A 9,104-nucleotide genomic window follows, 5' to 3' on the forward strand; every position below is an offset into this window, starting at 1 on the left:
ATTTTGATTTTGATTTGACTAGTGATGCTGAGCATCTTTTCATATGCTTATTGGCCATTTGTGTATCTATTTAATTCCTTGGTAAATTTAAAAATTGGGTCGATTTTCTTTGTATTGGTCAGTTGTAAACATTTTTTTTATATCCTGGATACTAGTCTCTTATTAGATATATGCTTTGCAAATTTTTTCTACTATTCTGCAGATTGTCATTCCACTTTACTTTTTTTAAACATTAAGACAATTCCTTTATAGGGGAGGTAATTAGATTTATTCATTTATTTTATTTATTTATTTATTTTTTGCCAAGCATGCACTCTATCACTTGAGCTACCCACTTCCCCTTTCATTTCATTTTCTTGATGATGTCTTTTGTAACAAGTGGTTTTAATTTTGATGAAGTCCAGTTTATCTGGTTTTTTTTTTTATCACTTCTGCTCTTGGTATTGTATCTAGGAAACCATAACCTATCCTAGGACCACAAAGATTTATACTATGTCTTCTTTTAGAAAGTTTATAGGTTTAGATTTTACGTTTCTGTCTGTGATCCATTTTCAATTAATTTTTATTTGTTATATACAATAGGGGGTTTCAGATTCTAAATTCATTCTTTTGCCTGCAGATACCCAGCCTTCCCTGCACCATTCGTTGAATAGACTATTCTTTCATTGCAGTGTTGTTGGCACACTTGTTGAAAACTGATTGTAAATATAAGTTTCCCCCCTGGAATTTTTACTGTGTCTCATAGATTTATGTACCCAAACTTATGACAGTACCATAATGACTTCAGTACTATAGATTTGTAGTAACATTTAAAGTGAGTCCTCCCACTTTGCTCTGCTTCTTCAAGATAGCTTTGGCTGTCCTGGGCCCCTTGCACTTCCATATGAATTTTGGGATCAGTTTTTCAATTTTTGCAAAGAAGTCAGCTGGAATTTTGATAGCGATTCCACTGAATTTGTAGATCACTTTGGGGAGTCTTAACATTTTTAACAATATTGTCTACTATTCCATGAACATGGGATGTCTTCCGTATATGTAGATCTTCTAAAATTTTTTCAGTGATACTTCAAATTGTTCAATGTACAAATCTTGTAAATTTTTGTTAAATGTATCTCCCATTTTATTTTTAATGCTGTTGTAAATGGAAAGGCTGAGCTTCTTAAGGGTGGGACTATATATCAATTTGTTTATTTCTAGGATTCCTACACATCAAATACACTAGGTTTATATTTGCTTCATAAATCTATCCACAACTCTTCCCTCCCCTGTGTTTTAAAAAACCAAGACCCAGGTTAAACTACCTGAACACCTATGTGGAAGTGAGAAATGAGACCCTTGGGTGGGGCTTTGTGCAGATGATACTGAGAACTTATTTAGGATGGCTTCATCTTAATTTCTTTTAAACAATCCTTTCAGTGTATATAGTCAGATACCTTAAGAACATGCCCTTTTGATGTACAGAGGAGCTAAGACTATCATTTTCAAATAATTTCTAGTGAGAATGTTGTACTTGAAACCTAATTTGTATCTATCTTTGAAGATTTATGTTTCAGGAGCTTTGACTAAAGAACACCTGTCTTTATTCAATAACGACAACTAAATGCTCAAACAACATGTAAGAGTTTGAGCTGTAACTGGAGGCAGCGCTTACCTCTCCCAATACACTTGTGCTGATCTGCTCAAAAGGGTTCGTCCAACTGTTTGTCAGTAGTCTGTTGGACAAAGCCATAAATCATTGATTTAAGGTTGCTGGAATGCAACATATTCTTATTAATACTAAGTAAGCCCATATTGAGTGCTTACTGTATGTTGGGAATTGTCCCTCAGACTCACATGAGTTTTATTTCTCTGAAAACCTTACATATTTCCTTGTTATTCCCACTTTACAGATAAGGAGACTGAGGATTAAGTCTTCTCTCTTTTTGGGGGAGCTCATTATCAATGACTGGAAGTTGAAAGGAAAAAGATATTGATTCATCCTGAGAAAATATTTTTCTGAGAGTCAGCATTTTAGAGGGTGACCACTGAAGAGGGTGATCATTGTTAGAGTGAGACGAGCCCCGTTTTGTACGGAGTCAGCATCCCAGTCCTGGACACGGCACTGTGCTGCGTGGTGGGTGAGGCGGCGTGGCCGCGCAGGGAACGAGGATGCCGGGCCGTTGGGCTGTGCTCAGGCCTGGTGAGGCTTTCTCTGAAGAGCAGTGGACCATCATTGACAGATTTTAATTAGGGGAGTGGGGTGCTCTCGTAGATCACTTTTGTGTTTGTAGAATGCTTGCAAACATTCAGTAGGCTCGGCAGAAAGTGATGTGACGAATCAGAGTAGGGTGGCTGCGAGGTGTAGCAGTGTTCAATTTTCAAGTGGTTTTCAGTCCCATGTTTGTGGCTCAGTAGACGTGTCACTTTGGATGACGCACTCAAGGAAGTGAAACAATTTATTTAATCAATTGAAGCAGTGATGTACCCAATTCCCAGGACTGTTGTGGAGATCCAGTGAGATAACATTCGCACAGTGTGCGGCGTGGTCCCCAGCCCAAAGTCAGTGCTGAGGGAGTGCCTGTGAATACCTGGTAGGTCAGGTGTCGGTGGTGGGTCTCGGTGACTGAGGAAATCTGAGCCCTGAAGGAGGGGTCCAGTCACACCTGTGAGTGATGGGCCTGAGGTGGGAGGGGCAGAGAGACCTTCCCTCCCAACCAGGGGCCCTGGGCAGGACGGCTATGGGAGGAGCACCGTGAAGTGAGCTCTTTTCAGGTGGAGTTGGAGTTGCTCTTGAGACATCTAAGTGCAGTGTCACGAGCTCACAGAGGAGGTCTGGGCCCGGGCTGTGCATTTTCCTATAATCTCAATCCCTGAGGACGCCGAGGTATTGATCGCTGAACGTGAAGTATTCTTTACAGGACAAGTGAATAGTAGTATCATCTCTGTCATCAAAGCTCACGTCTCTTTATTCATAACCCACTTTGTTAATTAGATACTTACAGGGCGGTTCTTCACCGCCCTCCCCTAGGCTCAGGCTCCACAGTAAAGAGCTGGTGAGCCTCCCTCTTTTCCAGAAGTAGACACATTTAGCTGGTAGCCTTCTATACCTCGCCAGACTTAGAATTTTAATTTGTTGTTTTAATTCTATTATCTGTTGGTCATCTCCTGACAGGAGAGACGTTTTACCTCATGGTCATGTTTCAATTAGCTGTTACTGAGAATTGCTGATCTGATCCATAGTGTATGTATTATATTAACTTTGTAGAGTACTTATCATTTTTCTTTCTTTGCCCTTAAATTTTGTTTGCCCCTTCAAGTTTCTATCCTATTTCGGGCCTTATTTTTTTTAATTAAAAAATGTGTGTTAGTAGTTAAGAAAACAAAAGCAAAGAAACAATGCACATGATACCTAAGTTTAGAAAATATCTATTGTGTTTTCTGTCTCGGCAATGGAGTGTTCTAGAAACTCGTGAAAACTTTCATTACACAAGTTCCTTAAAATGCTGATTAAGAAATAAATCCTTCCTTCCTCATCTTTCAAGCTGCACAGCTAATTTTCAAGAAAGTGAGGGGAAATCCTCAGAATCCAAGTCATATCAGAAAGCAGGGATTCTGGGAGATACGTGAGACTTAGAATCCCTGGGGTGCCGGTTGGCTCCTGAACTGAGTGTTAGTTGCCCTGGCAGGAGGGCGGGAGGTGAGCCCCGGGCCTCTCACACTGGGAGTTGGATGGCTCATCCTATGTAAGGCCAAGCACATCCTGAGAATCCTGTTTAATAAAGGGTGAATTAGAAAGAAAGAAAAATATCATTCCTCAAGGCAAGAAATTAAGGAAAGTCAATTTTTGGGGATGCAGGGAAAAATAACAAATCCAAAGTAAGGATTTAGTTTAAAGCTGTTCTGGCATGAGAGTGACCACAATCTCCTGGCAGAAAATCACAGCTCCTCCCGGAATGAGAAGTTGTGTTTTGAATGAAACAGTGAACAGCCATTCCTAAAAAGGCCTCCTGAGTCTTCTGGATCAAGATACTAGACCCAAACAGCTCTCTTCCAAGGTCTCATTTAAATAACCAGAAAGGTTTTAAAGGAAAGAAGCCATAATCATAGTTCTATTTATTGACATTAGTATATGCTAGGAATTCAGAGGTGACTATGGAGTTGTCTCCTCTTTTATGGACCTTACTTTCTGTTTGACATAGTTGGGGAGCTGGGTGGAGGGAGGTTTTAGTCTGCTGCAATTAGCTAGGAAAGGAAATTAAGAAAGCAGTGAAGGGTGGGTGAACTTTTTAGCTGAGGACAGTCCTATTCATTTGGCTTTTAATTGCAGGCTCGATGAGTTTTCACTGGAGGGAATTGATCTTACAGAAAATGGACTTAACTCAGGCCTCTTCAGAATGGACAAATGAACCTGGAGAAAGACAGTCAAATCTGTGCAGACATTGAAGTTCACGTGAACGTGCTGTATCCCTGAGCCAAAGATAGGACAAGTAGGCAGCACTTCTTGAGGACAGAGGGGTGGTTTTTAAGGTTCTCCAAGAATGAATCCCAGGGAACCGGGATGGCCAGTTGTCAAACTGTGACTTTGCTTTTTGGACGGTGTGCCCACCAAAGGTATTTTCCGTTTATTAGTTTTCCTTTCTCTTAAATACATCTCAGGTGATGAGGACGTGGGCACAAGCATTGGACGCCATGTCGAGGAGACTTTGGATACCTGCCTAGAAGCGCGGGCACAGCTGCGGCTGCGTCATACATCTTGCCGCCCACCCCGTTGCCCGGCTCCGTGATCACGGCAGGGTGGTTCCTTGATGACCTGTCCATCTCCTTTGTGACATTGTAACCCACCAAAAACCGGAGCGTATTAGCTTGGCTTTGTTCTTTTCCATCCTTCTCTTTGAATGGACTGATAGTGGACCCAGTTATGATAGCAGATGTTTTACAAGTAGGGCTCTCAGTACAAACCTTGTAATCCCCGCTGTGTGATCTAGAGAAGAAAGTTACATTCTTTCCAAATTGTTTTGATGCACTTATGTGGGAAAATGGTGTACGTTTGAATATGTATTTCCTCTCTGAATCATCATGGCTAGAGATGAATGTGGGCAGACATGGAATGTGTTTTCTGTATTTGAACTGTATGGTCCCCTAAATTCTCTCCAGCTTTTTAAAGTCATCACTGGAGTGTTACCTCCAGAGTGTCCCAAAGCATCCACCACTGCCTGTTCTTCAGACACTGTGAGTTTCCAAGTTGGAGAAGGCTGCTAGCTGGTGAGGCATTCTCTGGCACATCTCTGGCTGGCTGATGTGGGCTTAGCACCCAAGACTTGGCAGACAGTAATTAACCACGATCACTTCCATTTCTGGGACACTCATGAAGGATTTTATACGTATGCTAGTGGCATACGTTATTTCAATTAGTTTTCCCAACAATCATAATTAGATTTTTTCACCTCTATTAATAAGTAAACTGTCAAAGCGAGTTACGTGCAGACTTTGGACTGGAACACGGGTCTTTCTGATCCCAGTCTCTGTTCTCTCCCCGACCTATCCTTCCAGATGGCCAGGAGAATCTTCCTCAGTCTTGAGTTTCCTGCTGATATTACCACTCTCTTTGTTTCTAGGAGAGGAAAAGAAGTCTAAACTTACTTTCCAGTTGAAAATGGAATGGAGAGTTAACGTTGGAAGCCGGGAGAGTCTGTCCTGTGATGAAGCGGCCTCCTAGCCACTTCCACTGGGACGTCACGTCACTGTCTGGGCCCCTTGCTCAGCCTGTGCACAGGTGACAGCGCAGATGTGCCGAGCAGTCCTCCCGGACAGGGCAGTGGGTTGGAAAGGAGTTTGGGGATTTGGTTTCATTTCATAGGTTTCTGAGGGCCTTGGCCTGGCACTTCGAGTGGGACCATTCCCTGTCCCACATGCTCGTGCTCTGGGCCCGTGCAGGCCTGATGTGGCCTCAGCCTGAGGCTCAGGGCCCGTGGTGAAGTGGAGAATTTTAGTCCAGGGTCTGTGGAGGCTCTGACAATTCTGGGTCGTGGGACATTGTCCAGGATGATAATAATTCTTCCCCGAGTTTCAGATTTCCTTGCCTGTGAGACGGGGTAGTAATAGTTTCTGAGATGATTGTAATGATTCAGTAAGGGGCGCAGCGTGTGCTGGCAGGTAGCTCTTGCTTAAGGAGCAGAAGTCGCAGTCACTCTGTCAGCCTCTCACTGTGTGCTCTGTGCTTTGAGAAGATGTGTATTTGGTGAAAGTCCTGCCCAAATACTAGGGTCTAGATGAAACGTTGTTCCTTCACTTTCCCTTTCTTTTGCTCCTTCCTTTCTCTGCGTCTCATGTGTAGGGAGCAGATTCCTCTGTTTCAGGGAATACAGGCCTTTCTAGGAAAAGGACAGGATGAACGTGGATAGGTGGGGCCGGAGGGGGTCTGGAGCATCTGCACAGCGCTGCTTCCCTGCATTTCTGCATCCGGTCCCATCAGTGCACGAAGTCAGCCTTCCTCTTCCTTCCTGTGTCATCAGGTCTCTGTTTTATGGGAAAACATTTTTTACGTGTCTTTTTTCACTTACATGTTTCGTTCAGATGCTTGTTGCTTTTTTCCCTGTGCTTCAGCGTTCCTAGGAGAGAATTCAGCAGTGCAGCGTCCTCTCCGAGCTCTATGAGTTGATCGGCTTCCACTGCAAGTCCGTCTTCTTCAAGTGGGTGGCCCCCGTGCAGCGCGTGGCCCCCGGCATCCCGGAGCCTGGCGGGAAGGCCTGCTACCGACTCCTTCTGCAGACGCTTCCTGGCTACAGTCTGTCACTGATTCTGCAGGACTTCAACAAAGGTTTTGGGACTAAAACATTGCTTCAGTCCGATTAACCATGCCTTGTTTGGGCCCTGCTCTCCTGTCTCAACAGGGTGAATTGTGATTCGTGTAGAGCAGGACACAGCAGACTTTTTTCTGTCAAGGGCTTGGGAGTCAATATTTCAGGATCTGCAAACCTCCTGATCTCTGGTGCAGCTGCTCAGCTCTGCTGTTCAGACGCCAGAGCAGCCGGACAGTCCACACACCCACAGAGCTTTATTCACAGCAGTGGCTGGGGCTGGATTGGGTGTATGAACTGCAGTTTGTCCCCACAGCCTCCTCACTATTGACGCCTGTACCTGAGCGTGCATTTGCGACAATGGGTGAACCTACACTGACACGTCATCATCACCAAGAGCCCATACTTGACACTAGGATTTACACTTGGTGGTGTGCACTCTGTGGGTTTGGACAGATGTACAATGACACGTTTCTACCATCACAGCATCATACAGAGTAGTCTGTCTTAGTGACCCTAAAAATGCTTCTTGCTGCACCTCATTCATTACTCCTTCCCCTCTAGCCTCTGACAGTAACTGATCTTTTAGTCTCTGTGGTTTTTCCTTTCCCAGAACACCATACAGTTGGAATCAGACAGTTGCAGAATCTTCCCAGATTGGCTTCTTTCACTTAGTAATATTCATTTAAGGTTCCTCCATGTCTTTCCATGCCTTGATAACTCATTTTATTTTAACACCATAAATAGTCCATTTTCTGCCTGGACCAAAGTTTATTTATCCATTCACCTACTGAAGAACAGCTTAGTTGTTTCTGAGTTCTGGTGATTATGAATAAAGCTGTTATTAACATCTGTATGCAGATTTGTGTGTGGACGTAATTTTCCATTTTGTTCAGTAAACACCAAGGAGCACAGTTGCCAGATCATATGGTAGGAGTACGTTTAGTTTTGTAAAAAAATGCCAGACCGTCTTCCAAAGTATCTGGGCCATTTTTCATTCCCACCAGCAATGCAAGAAAATTCCTGACGCTCCACATCCTCACCAGCATTTGGTGCTGTCAGTGTTCTGAGTTTTGGCAGTTCTGACTGGTGTGCAGTGATAACTCACTGTTTCAGTCTGCAGCCCCTTGATGACAGATGCTGTGGAGCATGTTTCCATAGATTTCTTTGGCATCTAGTTTCCATGTTGAGGTGTGTGTTGAGGCATTTTGCACATTTTTTAAGCAGGTTATTCATTCTTCTTGTTGAGTTTAAAGAGATTTTGGTGTATTCTGGATATCAGCCCTTTATCAATGTGTCCCTGCCCTTTACCTGCAGCACCGGAGTTGTCCTTTGGGTCTCAGTGGAGTGTCAGCTCTTCAAAGAGGTTCCCTGTCTTCCCTCACCTAAATACTGTCCTTGAACTTTTCACTTTCATTGACTCACTTTGTTCTTTTTAAATAGCATTTCCCATAATTTGTAAGTACATTAAAAAAAAAGGCAATGATTGAACACTGCCTCCCCCACCAGGCTGTGTGCCCTGTGAGAGCAGAGACCCTGTCCCCACTCACCATGTCCCATGACAGCATATGTCACATGTCCATGTAAATGTGTGTAACGTGGGGCCAAACCTGATGAGCAGCTATGACGACATGTGTTGGCTACCATTCATTGAATAGAGTTTGTTTCTTGATCTTAATTTTAAATCACATGAATGAAACATGTTTCTTTTGAAAAATAAAACAACAAAGCACACCTCCATGTGATTGGTACTTTCTACTTAGCCTTCTGACCCAGGAAGGGACGTTCACCATCATTTTGTGGAGGAGGTTGGGGAGGTAAAGTAGGAGAGTGAGATCAAATAAAGTAAAAATGATAACAATCAGCTGGCTTTATTTTCACTAAGACAAATGTTACTTTAAACCATACCTCAGCTGTTGTTCTGTTGTTTTAAACACTTCTCATAGAATTAAATGGAAGCCCACTAAACCCTGAAAGGGAAATTATGTGCTCAGGTCCTGAAAAGTGTTTATGTCTATTTCTTGAAATGCACATTTTCCCTGCTGGTTACAGAAAGTCATGGCGGGAACACAGCCGTGAGCTGTGTGTGTCTGCCAGCTTCACGGGCTGCTCACTGTCATTTTCATTTTCTTGTGTTGCAGTGTATGAAGGTTTTCCATCAGACTGTTTGCTCAGCCCCTTCCTGAATGAGGGATTGAATTTTCCACAGGAAATCTTATGGAAGAGAGTGACAAGGCACATGGGTTTCCCAAAAAGCAATAGTTGTTGTAATAAACTCTCACATTGGTGAACTTTTTGAATACAAGCGAGTTGAAAATTTTATCACTA

At 43.1% G+C, this 9,104-nt stretch overlaps 1 long non-coding RNA gene across 6 annotated transcripts in view; it reads left to right on the forward strand.

Moving 5' to 3' along the window:
- Window positions 1-8,514, forward strand: part of LOC141579531 (uncharacterized) — a 112,799-nt gene extending 104,285 nt beyond the window's left edge. For 5 of the 6 annotated variants that reach the window (XR_012511087.1, XR_012511080.1, XR_012511072.1 and 2 more), the window contains one exon: window positions 6,583-8,514. This is a non-coding gene — a long non-coding RNA (uncharacterized LOC141579531). Of the gene's footprint in view, window positions 1-5,594; window positions 5,753-6,582 lie in introns of all 6 variants that reach the window. The other variant, XR_012511081.1, reaches the window with a different exon arrangement.
- Window positions 8,515-9,104: the final 590 nt, after the last annotated feature.

The sequence above is a fragment of the Camelus bactrianus genome, chromosome 2 (assembly GCF_048773025.1).
Source record: "Camelus bactrianus isolate YW-2024 breed Bactrian camel chromosome 2, ASM4877302v1, whole genome shotgun sequence".
In the NCBI taxonomy this organism is placed as follows: domain Eukaryota; kingdom Metazoa; phylum Chordata; class Mammalia; order Artiodactyla; family Camelidae; genus Camelus; species Camelus bactrianus.